Genomic DNA, 18991 nt, shown 5'->3' on the forward strand with positions numbered 1-18991 from the left:
GAATTATTTCACACTTCTGGAGACAAAACCCTGGACTCAAGAATTAAAATGACTCTTTTTGACCCAAAATGGCATTTGATGACTGCAAATGACGAGAAATGAACCTTGGTGAATTTGACTCTGACAAAGGATTGGCAAGACTGAGTCTAACATTGGCTCCAATTGGGATGGTAGCTGCCGCTCCGTGGAGGTGCCAAGAACATCAGATCTCTGGGAGAGCTAGACAGTGCCTTCATCCATTGGGCTATGGAGTCCATTATTCCGACAAACCAATATGACTCAATTTATTGACTGAAACTTGACTGAAACTGACTCAATGCAAATTGAAATGACTGAAAAACTTGACTCTAACAAACTAACTCAAAATGGCAAAGACCTGGACTTAAAACTTAAAGCTGGGTGGCAGTACATGGCCACCTGTGTTTCTTACAAGACAATATATCCTCAAACTATATCAAAATGCCAATGCAACCAATCAAGAAGATGGCTTCTTGACTGATTCTTCCTATCAAATCTTCTGGTCAACAGTAGATGCTTGTAACTGGGTCTCCAAAAAGCTAATTTACCATGATCTCCTTCATCACTGAACACTACAATAATCACCTTCACTGCTGGCTGCAACAAACTTGCCAGAGGATCTTGAAAAACATGAAGATTTTCCATTGCCACCTCCTGCTGAGAAAATGAGATGTCTTTTTCTCTTGCTTCTGATTTTTCTTCATAAATAAGAGCACGTTCCTGGTCTTCAAAAAATTCTGAACAAGTAGATGAGTAGATTTCCTCTTCAAAGAACATTTCAAAACATGAAACATATGAAGAAGAATCTGAAATGGAATCCATAATGGTCTGGTCGGCTATAGTCTGAATATATTTCTGATCATCTTGGCATGATATGACAGCCAGATTCTCATTACATTCATCACATTCATCAATCATGAGAAAAGCAACTTCAGATGATTCTTGAAACTCAAGCATGACATCTCTATCATCTATCATAAATTCATCCAGAGAAACCTTTTCACCTACTTGAACAAAGATATCCTCTTGTTGTTCATGAATTGACTGGATTACCTTGGTAGGAAGGTTGTGCTCTGATGAGATGGGGGCAGTTAGGCCTGTAACTCTGTCTTCTTCATTTGAGGCAGCCTCAACAATGCAATTCTCTTCTATGGGATCCAGAACAACCTGTTTTTCCTCATCACAATCCGTCTCTCGATCTGGTTTATCATCATCATTTTCAGAGATTGGAACATCATTTTCCTACGTATCCTCATTTATTTCAACCAGATCTGAAATAGGACTTCTTTTTTCATCATTTTCAGTCATATGGAAATCTTTAACCTGCTGATTCTGATCCTGCTGCAAAGTTTCCTCTAAGAGTTCTGTAGACTGCTGAAACAGATTTTCATACAATGCTTCCATGATTTCTTCGTCCATAAAATTATCATCCTCATAGTATTTTTCAAGACTCTCAATAAAACCATAAGCGTGCTTGCAACAATCCTGAACTAAATTTAATGATGGATAAGATTCTTTATACTTCTCAAAGAATATTGAATGAAAATCCTTTAGACAATAAATGGAAGCAGGTGGCAAACTTTCATACCAAGATCGGGCTTCGTCTTCCAGAGTAGCCATAAACATTTTCATCAAACAGTCTTCAGGAAAATCGATCTTTAATTTATGCACGTGAATGTGAAATTTCACCAGATGAAGAGCAGCATCATTACCTTCCACATTTTTGAACACAGGCAAATTCTTTGACCAATCTACCTTGGGAATTTTATTTGGAAAACCTGGGATGTGATCTCGGCTCATGGGAGCGTATCTTCTTGCAATCCGATCCATCTTGAAAATCTTACCGCTACTGATCTCTCTGCAGTGGAGTCACCATGAAGGATTGATTGCTGGATTCTTCAGTGAATGGAGTCACCAGGTGAATGATTTCAGTCGTCTTCTTATGTCTGATCGTTGTTCACCATCAACAATCAGCTCTGAACTTGAGATATGTACTGGGGCAACACAATCTTCAAGCAAACCCTTTTCATCCCCAGCGGAGTCGCCACTATGTTAGCGCTCGAATCTGCCTCAGGCTGAATGAAGGCGAGGTTCAAGGCAACATCAAACCAAGCTTAGCCTCGTAGCTAGCCCTACGAGGATGGGAGAGGGCTCTCTCCGGGTCTATCTCAATAAAATGATCAATAGAGTCTGAGATGAATTAAAATGGGAACTGATTTAGGCTAGTAAAATGAATTTGAATGAGGGATATTTGATTTAATGACTAAGTTGCTGGGTTGCATGGGACAAGGACAGCATGAGCAGAGATTTAACCAAAGGCACAAGATATTTCATAAGGCGAGATTAGCATGAGGTTTTAGCAATCGAATTGAATTTAAATGGGGTGAAAAGACTGTGTAAGAAAGTTAAAAAGGGCATTAATGTATGAATCCTTTCCAGGCAGAAGAAAACACATAAAGACTGAACACTTCCTCAAGGCAGAGAAATGATTGAATTCTACCTTTCTCACTTAAAAGTATTCAGCTGGAAACGATCATGAATGAAATGAAAAACATCACAGGATACATATGAAACAGAGAGAAAAACACATGCCAAAACTCATACCACAAGAATCTTATAAATCAGAGCTGCACCATTTAATTATTTCTCTGTCAATCTGTACAGCCAAACGCTGAGTTATTCCTCCACCGTTTCCCAGAACTCAGAACTCTCTTTACAAATGATTTTTTAATACAATAAATAGACTTAGAGCCTGGGAAAGCGAATCGATGAAAATAAGGGGCAGTTTCACCTAAAATCATGAAAATAGGACAAGACTGCTCTAAAAAGGAGCAGCGTTACATTTTGTTTGTTGATGACCAATTAGAATGCGGAAACTGTAATGTAGAGCCTCTGAAATCGTAACTGAAAACCAAAATAGGCAATCGAACCTATCTTTCTGCATGGTAGTTGTTCTTTATTCAATTTTGAGTTTGACTGTCACCATATCGTGAGCCAGCTGTAGTTACCCCATCACCGCCTCCAGCATTTGATAACTGCCCAAATTCTTTGGTATACTGCCCATTAAATTATTCATCGACAGGTCTATATATCTGAGATTATTACATTTCCCAAGGCTCGAGGGGATTCTCCTTTCCATATGATTGTTAAATAAGACACAATAAAAGGCCTGAAACTTCAAGAAGCAACACCTATAGCGTAGATCCCATAACTGAAGATAAACATAAGCAATCGAATCATATTTTTTTCTGCCACGGTGGATATCAACGTTTACATTCAGGCGTTCGGTGCTTTGACCGTTTCAGCTCCCTTTTCTTTCTGTTTGCCAAAAATACACCTGGTTGAGTAAAAACCGTCATGAGGGATTCGAATCCCTATTTCCATATATTCTCTCCATTTATCCACCTGGCGATTAACAAATCGGGCGCATCGGATAACTGTTGTGCATGATCAGGTGTGAAAATAGTTTATGAATCTGGCAGACTTGTTTCAAACGCCACATGTATCGCATGTAATCTTCATTGGCGGTCTGATTTTTGATGATTTCACCACGAATGCCATCAGAACCTCGCCATGTCTCTTTGTGTTGTTGAAAATTGCAAAAATAGAAGCAGTTTCGATAACAATTTTTTGGAAATGTCGTCCTGTTTTTTGAATGCCTAGATTTGTACATAAAAACTACCATTCGGAGCTATATGGAGCACGCTAAAATTCTCGTCCCAATTCTCAAACCCACGAGTAACAGAATGTCATATTTTTTGTAATTTTGGGCCGGAGCTCCACAAGGTCCATCGACGTAAAGCTTGGGAAATCTGCATACTGGGACTCCATTGTCAGCTACCAGTGTAGTGTCAGCCCTCAGTAGACCACTTTTATTGGCAGTAGGGGGTTCACAAACCCTAGAAAATATCCTCTTAAGTTTTGTTGTCCAATCACCCAAGGTTCGGATGTGGACACTCAAGTAATCGTCTCCTGGAGCTTGAGGATTTTAACGGATTTGCAACCTGATCTGAAAGCTCTCAGAGTTCTTTCTCCACCATATAACCACACTGGAACTGCAAGGTACATCCATGTCATTTTCTTGTACCATTTGTGGCTGAGGTACAGATATATACCATGGACTATCAACAGCACATAGACGATTACGAATAAGTGGTGTGAATACCAGAAAGCATTGAATCCTGTAAGCCTTTTCAATGGTTTTGGAAGATTAAGTTTATTCCTTCTGAACCACGGAGTGGCCAGAACGAATGCAATTGCCATGAAGACCACCATAATAACACCTGTAATGCCCTCAACTCCTTTGACAAACCACCAGTAGTTGGGAGGCCTGTTATGTCCAAAGAACTGTTGCAAGGGCACATATTGCTCATTTGATGCATGGAGAAGACGGGGAAAATCACATGTTAAATGTGCTCCTGCATGAAGCCCCACTCCTATTGCTATTACTACTGCAATTACCTTGTGGAAATTGAGATTGTTTATAAAATGGAACTGCTAACACCAAGCTTGGTCTTATTGCGGAGCCATGTAATGGTATTTCTACAAACAGGAAGCAAAATCAATGCCATGTTAAATTTGAGTGTCTCTGCAGCTCCCTTAGCCGTGCACACGCAGTAACCCATCACATGGTATACTGCTCTGTGCCTGTATTGTATGAATTTCCATGTAAATAGCCCTGCAAGTATACAAAGCCATAACAGAAGAACCCAGATGCGTTGCCAGTTGTCTTCAACAAAGAATTTTGTTTTCTGCAACCACCTTTCAACTGGATTGTTTATCTTGGTGGGCGCCAGCTTCTGGCTTATCATTTGGCTCAAATTAACGCTGGTGTTCCCACGTTTTGCATTTTCATTTGGAACCTCCAGCAGCAACATCTCCAGATTTTGAATCTCAATGTATCCCAAATGATCAGGGTCTAGTTCTTCCATGATGAGTGCTGCATACTCTTCTGCTTGTTCTTTTAACTTGGAAAGCTTGCTTGTAGATGCACTGAGCATGATAACCTCTTTGACTTCTTCTTCTAAACTAATAAGTTCTGGTCGTTTCTTATAGTACATCTCTGCACGTTTGGCAAAGGAGTCTGCATCTTCTTCTATAAGTTTCATCATGTCTTTAACTTTGAGATCCATATCTGCCAAGTTGTCCTTAAGCCATCTCGAATGTTTTGGACTTACGTGGCCATCCCACCACCAAGAATGTGAATGATAAATGTTGTTGTCCATCATGACTCCTTCCATTTCTTCAAGCCAGGAAGTGAATTGCAACTACCAGATTTGGTCCTGAGATTATTATCATTATTGGAGGAGACGAAGGAGACAAAGCATCTGCTGAGATAGAGCATTGAGACATAGATTCCGAGACAACATTTGCGTGGAGTTCAGGCTGCCAAGATAGAGTGTCGAGATCAGGCTTTGCATGACATTGTTATACCCATCGAAAGTCATATGATCCTTCTTCCATCGAAGCATTGGGAGATTTATTTATCTATTGTGCCATCGAAGCTTCAGAACTGCGTCCGAATTCTCTTGCTTTGACTATTTTGACAAAGAAACGATAAAAATTTTGATTGTTTGCCCTGTGCGTCGCGCAGCATACCCAGTGCGCCGCGCCTGGTGAGTGCACCGTGCCAGTGTATATTTGCACTGTGTAAAAGCGCCCAGTGCGCCGCGCTCCTCCAGTGCGCCACGCCACCTTTTGTGTGTGCCGCGCGCCATCTTCACACAGTCACGGCTTTAATATCACAGCTTTGTTCTTCCAATCTTCACACTCGACTTCTCTCTTAAGCTTTTGATATCTTATTGAGTGCAAATGAAATTTAAAAGTGGACAATATCTCATTGAACCATGAATTTTGATTTTTTGCTTTGTAATAACCCACTTTGTTCAGTATGTAGAACTTTGGCATTTTGACAAACTCTGTCTTTCATTTTCTTCTCTGACCTTCTTTAGCTGAAATGATGGTTCTTCTGTGGATTGTTTTGCAGAGATAGGAGCTGCTGAACCTAGCAAGATGAACAGGGCCTGCATTCGAAGTACTCCATGATGGAAGACTTTAAAATGCAAATTTATTACAATTTTTTTTTTGTCAATTTCTTCTCCAAAACATAGTTTTGGAGAAGGATCATTTTCGAGCATTACTGATGATGAAACTCTTGAAGTAAGAGACTTATTTAACCTCCCTCTGGCCTGCAAGCGTTATTTCACACTTCTGGAGACAAAACCCTGGACTCAAGAATTAAAATGACTCTTTTTGACCCAAAATGGCATTTGCTGACTGCAAATGACGAGAAATGAACCTTGGTGAATTTGACTCTGACAGAGGATTGACAAGACTGAGTCTAACACCTGCAAAGGTCTCCACGAGATAGCGGAACTTTTCCAGAGAAGACTTCGTTGGTGCCTCGTTGAGCCTCAATGCCTTGCAATCAAGACAGGGTCATGCACATGGTGTCCAAAGAGGCCGCAAGGACTAGAATGGATAGGGTATGGAAAAAAGTTGTCGAATACAATGGACTATAGAGATTCCTTGCTATGTTCTGAACCGTTTCTGATAGCATGAGTAATGAACCGGAACTTGCAATCTATGAGAGGAATCGACATTTTCCAAGATCAACCAGAACTCACAGTATATGAGAGGTATCGAATTGTCTAAGACATCAACAAAAACTAGAAGTCGATGAGAAATCAAACTTGGTGAGGAACTAGCTCTGATACCAGTTGATGGTAATCAGAGAACATAACAGAGAATAAAATTTATCTCAGACAAAGATAAAACAAACAACAATGGAGAACAAAATCACAAACTTCTATTACATTGCAGGCCCTGCCTTACTTGCATTGCTCAACTTGAGGAAAGACTACATACATATTGATGATCCAAGGCTCTATGAACATGTTTTATTTATGTGCAAAAGGTGGTGTCTAGAAGTCGGTGGGCAATGGATTTGTTGGCAAAAGACGACGTGGGCGATGGATGTCAGGACAGTCAATGTCGGGCATTTTTGAATTCATTGGGTTTCACATTTAACATTCTTTCCCTCAGAGATCGCCATCGAGCCTTTTCTCTTACCTGTGGGATTTGTTGACGGGGTATGTTTCGATTCACCTTTTCAACAACTTTACATAGAATCAGTGGCCGTGTGCGAATCACTAATTAATATATGCAATCTGGATCCAAGGATATATGTCTGAATTTGTGAGTTTTCTTTTCTTATTGAAGCTAGGATGTTGTTACACTCACATTTGGGGATAATTCATGCTTCAGATAAATGGATGCAGAAAGAAATATACCCTGTATCTAAGTAATGGGCCATCACTTTTTCAGATAGGGTTCATGATATTTGGGTTTCAAATTTGGATTGTGAGGAATAATTTCATTTTTTTTTTAATACCCTAAATGGGAAATCTCTCATGAGGGCTACTTCAATGGAGCTAGTTTCGTATCTAGAAAATAAAGTATAGGAAAAGTTTGGGTTATCAGAAAAATTTTAGAACCTAATTTATGAGGGTAAATTATTGCAAGATTCCATCAAATTGAAAGAGTATGACATTGAGTATAATTCTACAATCATTATAAATTTGAAATTGTAGGGTGGAGCCTTAGGAAAGAGCCTTCCACCTGGAATAACTTCAACTGGTAAAGGTATGGTTTCTTATAAGGATGTAGTGAGAGGGAAAGTTAACACACAAAACAAACAACCCCCTGCCCACCCAAATTTGACAATCCTAGGGCTTTACCTAGTTGAGAAGACGGATAAAGCACCAGATCTATCAGTAAAACTACCAGAAGTGAGTGGGATTTTCATGGTTCTTCAAGATAGAGCTTTTATATGTCGATTTAATGGCTTCTAGCCCAAGTCTAAAGATATACATCAATGGATCTACCTCAAATGGATCAAATATTGTGATATCTATCTGTGTGCGAAGGGATTTTTTATGGTACAATTTGACAATCAGAAATATCTGGAATGTGTTATAGATGAAGGACCATGGCTTTGGGGAAGGGCAGATCTCTTCGTTACCCCATGGTTTCCAATTTTTTATGCCACAATAATGGTGGTTACAAAGATGTCGACATAGGTAAGGTTACACAGCCTCCTGCTTCCTTTTTGGCACCATCAAGTTTTAGAAGGCATTGGAAATTCATTGGGAGATTTCTAAATATGGATCTAGAAAGAATGAGCAAAGGTATATTTACATTTTCTTGCATCTGGGTGGAGATATACCAAAGAAAAGGCCTACTAGATCAAATCCATTTGACTCGTCAAGATTTCAAGTGGACACAATGGCTAGACTTTTAAAACAGTGCATTCAAGTGCTGAACTTGCCATCAGACAAGGCACCTGTAGAACACATACCCTCAAGCGAAAAAGAGGACAAAGAAGAGATCACAAAAGCCAGAGGGTTGGAAATTTCTAGATTCTTTTTCTTCTAATGATGAAGATGAAGAAATGGATTAGAGTCAACAACAACCAAAGACACAAAATCAATAAGGATCCCAAATGGCGGAGGGAGAAGAGAAGCATAAGGCCACTGGCTTAGCGGTGCTCCAACCTCCTGGTAATCAGCATAAGGAAAAGAGCAATGCTATAGAAATAACAAAGATCATAGTAGCAGAGCAACATAATGTGGTCATACCAATTCGAAAGGAAGTAGGGGGCATAAAGTGAGCCCATACATCTAAGAGTTTGGACTCAGACAAGGAATCTCCCTCGAAGGTGGAAGGAAACCAATTGGAAATAGTACCGATCACTCTCAATCAAGGAGTTTGGAAAAAGGTGAAAAAACAAAAGAAAGGAAAAAATGAGAAACTAACTAATTATTATCATATTTAGCCCTCATAATTTCATGTACAGTCTTTTTTCCTCACCACTAAAGACTAGAATTATTGCATAAGTAAAATCCAAATTTAATACTCCTCCCAGCTTAGCTCCCCAAGATCTAGAAAGTAGCATTCCAAATTTAGCTGGGATGTTTGCAACTACTATGTCCATCACAATACTTCTGGCTAGAATTTGAGCTAGAGAAACCACAAGGTCTTTGATAAGCCCAACACATTTTACTCTCTTAGAGTCAAAAGAATACAAATCATTGTAAGTTTTTGTGATTTGAAGATTTATTTGCTTCATCACAGAAAGGGGCATTAAATTGTGAGAAGCCCCTAAGTCAAATCGCGACATATACAATCAAGCTTCAGCTCATATTTTTGAATTATGATGGAGGGTTATAGAAACAGGGTTGATGTAGCATTATTTGATGGTAATCAGAGAACACAACAGAGAATAAAATTGATCTCTGACAGAGATAAAACAATCAACAATGGAGAAAAAAATCACATACTTCCAATACAGTGCAGGCCTTGTCTTGCTTGCATTGCAGGCTAAGGAAAATTACAAATATATAGATGATGACAGATCTCTATAGTTCTCTACATGTGTTTTTCATGAGCTACACATTGATTTCTATAAGTCAAGGGAGGTGGATTTGGTTTGTGTCAGCATGGGTGGTGGTTGTTCGGAGGTTGGCGACAGTGGGGGTCAAAGTCTTTATTACAGCTTCACATTTAACATTCTCCCACTTGAATCCAAATGAAGAATCCTAAATCAAGTCACATCTAGTCCTAACCTACCTCTACATAACTCACATTTATTTCTTGGTAGAATCATAGTGAGCATATTAGCAAGGTTCCTATCTGTATGGATATTTTCCAAGGATAATTGTCCTTCCTCCAACACATGTCGGATCCAATGGTACCTTAAGTCAATGTGCTTGGTTTTTGAGTGAAATGTTGGGTTTTTCTCCAAGATAATGGCACTATGACTATCACAATATAACACATATGTGTCCTTCTTTATTCCTATCTCTCCTAGGAATCACTACATCCATAACATCTCTTTACAAGCTTTTGTTGCAGTTATGTACTCTGCCTCTATTGTAGAGAGAGCTAATATTCTTTCTAGTATTGATACCCAAGATACTGCAACACCTACAAATGTATATAAATAAACTGTAGTGGACTTTCTGGTGTCCATATCTCCAACCATATTTGCATCTATAAATCATTCAATCACAGTCTCATCATGACCAAAACATAAACAATAATGACTAGTACCCTTGAGATACCTCAAAATCGATTTTACTACTTTCGAATGTTGTTTGTCTGTATTGGAAAGGAACCTCCTTACTACTCCCAGTGAATAGGCAATCTCTGGTCTTGTGCATACCATGGCATACATCAAACTGCCAACTGCAGAAGCATAAGAAATATTACTCATTTCTTCCTCCTCCTTGTCATCACTAGGACATAACTTAGTACTCAACTTGAAGTGGGTTGTAAGGGTTGTACCAAATGTCTTGGCATCCTTCATGTTAAACTATCAAGAAAATTATTGATATATTTTTCTTGTGACAACCACAACCTTTTCTTTTCCTATCACACATGATCCTCATGCCCAATATTTGTTCTGTTGGACCCAAATCCTTTCGATTACAAATTTGTTGCCCAAATCCTTCTTCAACCTATTGATCATATTCTTATCATGCCCAACAATCAACATGTTATGCACATATAACAATAATATTATATAATTTCCTTGTTCATACCTCTTGATATAGACATAATGGTCAGCTTCCAACCTGTGAAAACCATGTTCCAACATGAATGAATCAAATTTATTATACCATTATCGAGGTTCCTATGGATCTTCTTTAGCCTGCAAACTAGGTCTTCTTTGCCTTTTTCTATAAATTCTTCTAGCTACTCCATATAAATTTCTTCCTCCAATTCACCATGAAAGAAAGTTTCTTTTACATCTAATTGTTCACATTCTAAATCAAAAGTAGCAACAAGACCAAGAATCACTCTAATGGATGACATTTTGACAATAGGTGATAAAATCTTAGTGAAGTCAATACCTTCTTTTTCGGAAAATCCTTTCACCACCAACCTTACTTTATACCTCTCCTTCTTTCCATCACCTTAATGTTTAGTCATGTATACCCATTTGTTTTGTAGAGACTTTCTACCTTTTAGGAGATTCACCAATTCCCAAGTTTTATTTTCTATCAAAGAGTTCATTTCTTCCTCCATTGTTTTCTTCCATTATTTACTGTGCTCAACTTTACAAGCTTCTTGAAAGAAATTAGGCTCACGTTCATTAGTTAAGACAATATAGTTTGAAGGAGGATACCTTTGTGAAGTCTTATGAGGCCTAGAAGATCCGCGAATCAACTATCATGGTGCATTACCAGGTTGAATCTCCTATAAAGGTTTCTATAAGATTCATTCTTCTTGGTGTTCATCATTTTCTACTTGTTGTCCTTCCTTCTCTTGAATTTTCTATCCATTTTCTTGCATTGGTGGGATGTTTTCATGCTAATCTTCAAACCTGTCAATAAATTTCTTGACCTCCACCTCACCTACAGACCTCTTAAACATATCTGACTCATTAAATATAGCATCCCTGCTTATAATAACTTTATGTTTGACTATATCCCATAGACGATAAAAAAATTCTTCATCTGCATATCTCAGAAAAATGCATTTCATAGATTTATCATCTAGCTTAGTTCTATTTTCTTTGGGAATATGTACAAATGCTTCACATCCAAATATTTTCAAATGAGAATAATTCAACTTCTTACCAGTCCAAACTTCTTCAAGAATTCCACCATCCAAGGCTGTAGTAGGAGATCAATTTATAAGATAGCAAGTTGTCCTTACTACTTCTGCCCAAAAATGCTTCTCCAAATCAGAATTTGACAACATATTCCTTACTTTCTCCATAAGGGTGTGATTCATCCTTTTTACAACACCATTTTGTTGAGGAGTGCCAGTCACAATTTTCTCATGCTTTATGTCAAACTTATTACAATATTATCCACCATTATATGTTCTAAGGCACTTGAGCAGTTTGTTAGTCTCTCTTTCAATACCAACAGGGAATTTTTGAAATATTTCAAACACTTCTGATCCGGACTTAAACAGGAATGCAACAAATTACAGATATAACCATAAAGACAAATGTGCAGCAGAAATAATACTTCATTTCATTACTGTAAAAACATTGAAATATGCTTACAAACAGAAATGGAAATAAACCAGCTAGGGCGATGGTAGCTTATCTCTGAGAAGAGATGTGGCGGCTACATGCCTCTGAACTATCTTACAATGAGGCTCGAAGGCCTATTTATTGTTGAGAAACAATGGAAAACCCTTAACATTCCAAAACCTAACCCTAGAAGATGAAATGCCAAACTGTGGGCCCCATTTGGGTAAATTGGTACATCAACTTACCGGGGTCATAACTTTGGCATACGGTCTCCGTTTGACGCGTACAATAGCTCGTTAGAAAGATCTATCTGAGCACTACCACTTTGGGAGGCAACATGGGTCCACGGACCCATGTTGCCCTAGATTTCCCAAAAAACGTCGTTTAGGGCCTCAAAACGGCTCCAGAAGTTCAGGACCCGAAAAAGTGCTAAAAATAGTAAGTTGTGCTACAATTAAGGAAACTAAAAATGCTGAGAGAAACAATGGCGGGGGTCCAGGTGGACTAGACCAAGATCCACCTGGATCATTCCTCCCCCCTTAGGAAGCAATGGTCCCCATTGCGTTGAGTTCCTCCATGAGATGAGGAAACTTTTGTTGAACCTGGTCCCTGGTGAGCCACTTGCCCTGGTGAAGGGAGTTGGCCTGCTTTGACAACTCGATACAGTTGGATATTTTGTTGGCGAGTGTTATTGATCTGTGTGTCCATGATCCAATCATTTGCAGCTTGTTCCATGCAATTTGGATTTAATTCTATGGGTGTGAGCTGTTCTGCAATGTCGGATGTGTCTAGCAATGGTGGAAATTATGGCCGAAGGCGGTCCACATTGAACACTGGGTGTAAACCAAGGAATGGGGGAATGATGAGCTCAAATGCATTGTCTCCCACAACCTTAGTAATGGTGTAAGGACCATATCGGAGTGGTCTCAGTTTCTGATAGGCTCCAGTAAGGCATTCCTTTTGCAAATGCAACCAGACTTTTTCGCCCACCTGAAATTTGTGTGGCACCTGATGTTGATCATGTCGCTGCTTGTACTTGGCATTTGATTTCTCTAGAATGTCATGGACCTACTGGCGAATATGTTGGATGTGCTAAATGAAGCTGGTTGCCTTATCTGTTTCAGACTGGACATGAGCCGAATCTGTGTGAGTAGCTGCAAGTGGCATGGCCACATCAATGGGGCATAGTGGCTGGAATCCCAAGCCCACCTAAAAAGGGTTGTGGCCAGTCGAGCTGTGAAGAGCTCGGTTGTAGCTGTGCTAAACATAGGGGAGGCTCTCGTGACTCGTCCCATGTGCATGGATGCTTTGAGTTGTACATGCGCAGAATGTGTACAACCATCCGATTGACAAACTCTGTCTGGCCATCAGTTTGAGGATGGAAGGCTGTGGACTTAGTGAGTTTAGTGTCCAGCATTGACCAGAGATTGGACCAAAATGTACTGAGGAACTGACTGTCCCGATCTGAGATGATAGACTATGGGATCCCAAAGTGCACCCACACTCGTTCAAAGAAGAGTTTAGCAGTGGCTTCTGCTGTGATATTCTTCTTGCAGGCCACCATAATGGTCATCTTCGAGAACCTGTCGACGACCACAAAAACACAATCATTTCCATGCTTAGTGGAAGGAAGGCCTGACATGTAATCCATGGAGATGGATTCCCAAGGTCGACTAGGGGTAGGCAGCGGGGTATAGAGGCCTTGCTTCTTGATGGTTGTTTTGGCAATGGCACAAGCAGTACATGATCTGATGTACTTCCCGACATCCTGTCGAAGATTTGGCCAATAGAAATACTTTTGCAGTACTACCACCGTTTTCTCGACCCCGAAATGCCCAGCAGCCCGACTATAGTGTGCTTCCCAAATCATCTTGGCACGCTTGCTTGAAGGAACACAAAGGTGACCCAAGTGGCATAACAGAGCATCCTGGAGGTGGAAATCTGGAACATGCCGACCCCCCAAGAGTGTCTGGTATGTGTGGCCAAATTCTGGGTCGCTTTTGTAGAGAAGTGGCCAATCAGAAGTCTCGTGCCCACAAGAGTTGAGCACGGTGGTTAACGCCATGATCGGTGGTCGACTGAGGCAATCATTCTGATGGTGATCATTCTGCAATTTCCCCTGGGTCTGTATGAACTGCAGGGGTCGGTGGTCTATGTGGATGACCGTTTCCTTCTCCAAAATGTAATGCTTCCATTGTCGGCAGGCCTGCACAATGGAATACATCTCTTTATCATAAGTGGGATACTTTCGGATTGTGTCTGAAAGTGTTTCACTGTGATATGCCACTGGATGCCCGTGTTGAGTAAGGACTACCCCAATAGCATAGTCAGAGGCATCTGTCTCGACCTCAAATGGTTGTTGTAAATCTGGTAACGCAAGCACTGGTGCTGTGCAGAGGCGATCTTTCAACTCTATGAATGCCTTCTGTTGAGATTCAGACCAAAAGAATTTCACTTTTGCTCCTCCCTTGGTGACTTGACTCAAGGGCCAAGTGATATGAGAAAACCCCAACATGAACCTGCGGTAGAAGTTGGCAAGACCTAGAAAGCTGTGGAGCTCTGTCAGAGTGGTTGGAGATGGCCAATCCCGAATGACTTGGATCTTGGCCGGATCCACATGCACCCCCTGTTCATCAATAATGTATCCCAGATACTGAACCTGGGTCATGCCAAAAGTGCATTTCTCCAAATTGGCACATAGCTTGTGTTGCCGCAGTGTTTGAAGAACCTGTCGGATGTGGTGGAGGTGCTCTTCCCAACTCTGGCTGAAGATCAGAATGTCATCCAAGTATACCACTACAAATGAGTTGGTGAATGGCCGCAAGATGTCATCCATTAGCCTCATGAAGGTCGCAGGAGCATTCATCAATCCGAAAGGCATAACCAACCATTCGAAGAGGCCCTCCTTGGCTTTGAAGGCAGTCTTCCACACATCAGAGGGTTCGATTGGTACCTGGTGATATCCTGACTTCAGATCGATCTTGCTGAAATATTTTGCCCCCTTTAGTTGGTCCAAGAGGTTCTCAATCCACAGGATCAGGTACCTATTACGGACAGTGATCTTGTTCAGTGCCCGATAGTCAATACAGAGTCTCCAAGTCCCATCCTTCTTCTGTACCAACACGATCAGGCTCCCACAAGGCGATGAACTCGGACGGATGTGACATTTTTGTAGCAGCTCCTGAATCTGCCTCTTGATTTCATCGTTCTCCAGAACGGAGCGCCGATAAATTGGTCCATTGGGTAGCGGCACACCTAGGGTCAGATCGATGGAGTGCTTGACCTGACAGTGCAGAGGAACCCCTGCAGGGGAGGTGAAGATGTCCTCGTACTCCTTCACAACCTTATCCATTTGTAGTTGTCGTGCGGAGGGGTCCTGTCTGGAGGCTGTGGCCACCATCTTCTTCTTTCCTTGAGGGCGTATCATCAGGAAAACAAATTTCCCAGCCTTGGAAATGAGCTTACTACATTGTTTTGCAGTAATCAAAGAGATGGCGGTAGGCGGTGCTACCTCTGGTAACCTGTACAACTTATTCCCCAATGTAATAATAACAACACAGGGCCTTGATTCATACATAGCATGTTGCTTCCACAAGTATGGTTGTCCTAATAATACATCACAAACTTCAAGGGGAGCAATGTCACACAATACCTCATCCGTGAAGGGCTTGATGTTGTAGGGAAGGCGACACTGCTGGCTCACGCGAAGATCCCGTCCTTGGTGAAGCCACCTGATGGTGTATGGTTGTGGATGTGCTGTGGTTGATAAACCCAACCGCTTCACGACCTCTGCCAAAATGAGGTTCTTTTGGCTCCCGCTATCGACAATGAACTGTAGCGGGGAGCCCTTTACCCACATCTGGGAGTGGAAGAGACGCTCCTCCTCCTCTGGATCTTCGGGTTCATTTTTCTGGATCTTAGCGGTAGCAACAGTGGCATTGGGATCCGCGTCAATGATCTGCTTCCCTTTGTCATTCCCCTTGTCGGGTTCTGACTCAGAGTCAGAACATGCATCTGATTCTGGAACCTTTAGCTCAGCCACCAGTGACTGCTTGGCCCGACACTCACTAGTGTTGTGAGTGGAGCTCTTATGGAACTCACACCATTTTCCCGTGTCCTTTTTCATCTTCGCGGCACTGTTCTTTGCCTACAGCTTTGGCGGGTTGTCTTGGGTTGCCCCGCCTTGGCTTTGTCCTTTGTTCTATGTTTTAGGGGCACCTTTCCCTTGCTTCAGATTCGCAGATCCAAAATCTCGCTTCTTTTGTTTAAACTTCTGCTCGACCTTGACGACATATCGGTACGTTGTGCCAAGCGAGGAGATGTTCAGGAATTGTATTTCTTCCTGGATGTACTTGTGCAGGCAGCCGCGATATTTTAGTATCAAATGATGCTCCATATCCTTGATACCCAAATTTGTGCAAAAGGGTATGGAAAAGATTAGTGAAATCCGGCACGTCTTGGTCCCTTCCCTGCCGCAGCATGGTCCATTTTATGTATTCATCCTCATAGCTTCCGACAGGGTAGTACTGCTCCTTGATGGCATCCCGGAATGAATTCCAGGTGGGTGCAGCTAAAAATAGTGAGCCGGTATTTTCATCCTTTTGCTCGCAGTAGGTTTCCCACCAGTCCTCGACGTGGGGGGCTGCTTTGAGAAGAGCGAAAACAATCTTTTCCCATCTCAAAAATTCATGAACAGAAAAATAACCCTCCAGCAGATTTAACCATTTATTTATGGCATCTTCGTCTATCTGACCCTCAAATATGGGGATTTCAAAATTAACTTGTACCTTAAAGGGTGTGGCGTTTCCAGAGTAGCTGCTGGAAGCCGATGCGTCGCTTCTGGGTAGCCGCTGAAGGATTTGGGCAAAGCTGTCCATCATCGCGTTCCGTTGTCGCTCGAGGGCTTCTTCGAGCAAGATTTTGATAGGATCTCCTGCCCCCTCGTCTCTCTTCTCATCCGCCATAGGAGGCCGTCAGGATTTGCGAGGCTGGTCTCGCAAAAGTTCAACCAGTTCAAGCCCTAACTCCTTATATCCTGACCTCGTTGGGGACATGCAAAGAAAAACAGAGAAAAAAGTAGACCGCTCTGATACCACTGATCCGGACTTAAACAGGAATGCAACAAATTACAGATATAACCATAAAGACAGATATGTAGCAAAAATAATACTTCATTTCATTACTGTAAAAATACTGAAATATGCTTACAAACAGAAATGGAAATAAACCAGCTATGGCGATGGTAGCTTATCTCTGAGAAGAGATGTGGCGGCTGCATGCCTCTGAACTGTCTTACAATGAGGCTCGAAGGCCTATTTATTGTTGAGAAACAATGTAAAACCCTTAACATTCCAAAACCTAACCCTAGAAGATGAAACGCCAAACTGTGGGCCCCGTTTGGGTAAATTGGTACATCAACTTACCGGGGTCATAACTTTGGCATACGATCTCCGTTTGACGCATACAATAGCTCGTTAGAAAGATCTATCCGAGCACTACCACTTTGGGAGGAAACATGGACCCATGTTGCCCCAAATTTCCCAAAAAACATCATTTAGGGCCTCAAAACGGCTCCGGAAGTTCAGGACCCAAAAAACTGCTAAAAATAGTAAGTTGTGCTACAATTAAGGAGACTAAAAATGCTGAGAGAAACAATGGTGGGGGTCCAGGTGGACTTGGTAGGTGGCCACCAAGATCCACCTGGATCAACTTCACTTTTACATTTCATAGGGTAGGCCCAAACCTTCCTCGATTCATCATCTATAAATGTTACAAAATATGATGCTCCTCCTAATGACTTAATGTTAACATGCCCAAGCACATCTGAGTGTATCAATTCTAACATTGTTTTTCTTTTTGTCATGACCACCTCTAAGGAATGAAACCCTTCTTTGTCTATCATATATAAAATGCTCACAAAGGCCAAGATTATAGGATTTCAAACCTAGCAGTAAATTTTTACCAAGAAGGATTTTTAAGCCCTTCTCGCTCATGTCACCCAAGCACTTATGCCACAGATTTGTTGAATTTCATTCTTTTGTGACAACAACCAAATCTAATCTTCCTATCATTGTCTTCAATGTATATAATGTTCCTTGTCTTTGGTCCTCTGGCCATGAGCAATGCTCCTTTGCTAATTTTCCAACCTCCTTTTCTCAATCTCGTGTAAGAGCCTTCATCATGTAGCCATCCCATAGAGATGAAGGTCATACACATTTCTGGTACATGACTGACCTGTTTCAATAATATATCTTGTCCATCCTTCATCTTGATCTGGACATCTCCCACTCCAACAATACTACAAAAATGATTGTTCCCCAAATGCACTCTACCATAATCACTAGAATTATATGCAATAAAACTATGTTTACATGGGGTTACATGGTGGGATGCCCTAGAGTCAACGATCCAATCAAATCTACTGCTAGATGTATATAAAAATGCATCCTCTACTAAAAAATTAAATAACACATTACCATCTATGACTACAACAGTAGTCTCACCTTCATTTCTGTTGAATGACTTGTGATTTGTACTAGCTAGTTTATGGTACTTTTTTAATTTCTTCCAGACTCGACATTCTTTCTTCATGTGCCTTGGTTTATGAAAATAAAAGCAAATGAGCTTTCCCCTCCTTGATTTCGATCAGCCTCTCGATCTTAAGCACCCTTGTCAACCTCGATCAATTCTCCTACCATGATTAGCTAGAGCTAGACCTTCTCCCCCCTGGTTTTCTGCAATTGACTTGTGTCGCAACTCCTCATTCCTTAAACTATTACTGAAATCATCAAACTTTAGGTTTCTTTCAGGTGTTGAAGTACTCATAGCTACAATTAACTTTTCCCAATTGTCTAACATAGAACACATTAACAAAATAGCTCTAATTTCATCATCTAGAATTATTTTAACAGAGGCACGTTG

General features: G+C 40.9%; 1 pseudogene; it reads right to left on the reverse strand.

Annotated features, from left to right (window-relative positions):
- Nucleotides 1–3709: 3709 nt before the first annotated feature.
- On the reverse strand, nucleotides 3710–5150 carry LOC149185197 (respiratory burst oxidase homolog protein B pseudogene; annotated as a pseudogene).
- Nucleotides 5151–18991: the final 13841 nt, after the last annotated feature.

This window comes from Pinus tabuliformis, chromosome 3_2, assembly GCF_031772625.1.
Source record: "Pinus tabuliformis cultivar Carrire ecotype Pingquan chromosome 3_2, CPIR1, whole genome shotgun sequence".
NCBI lineage: Eukaryota > Viridiplantae > Streptophyta > Pinopsida > Pinales > Pinaceae > Pinus > Pinus tabuliformis.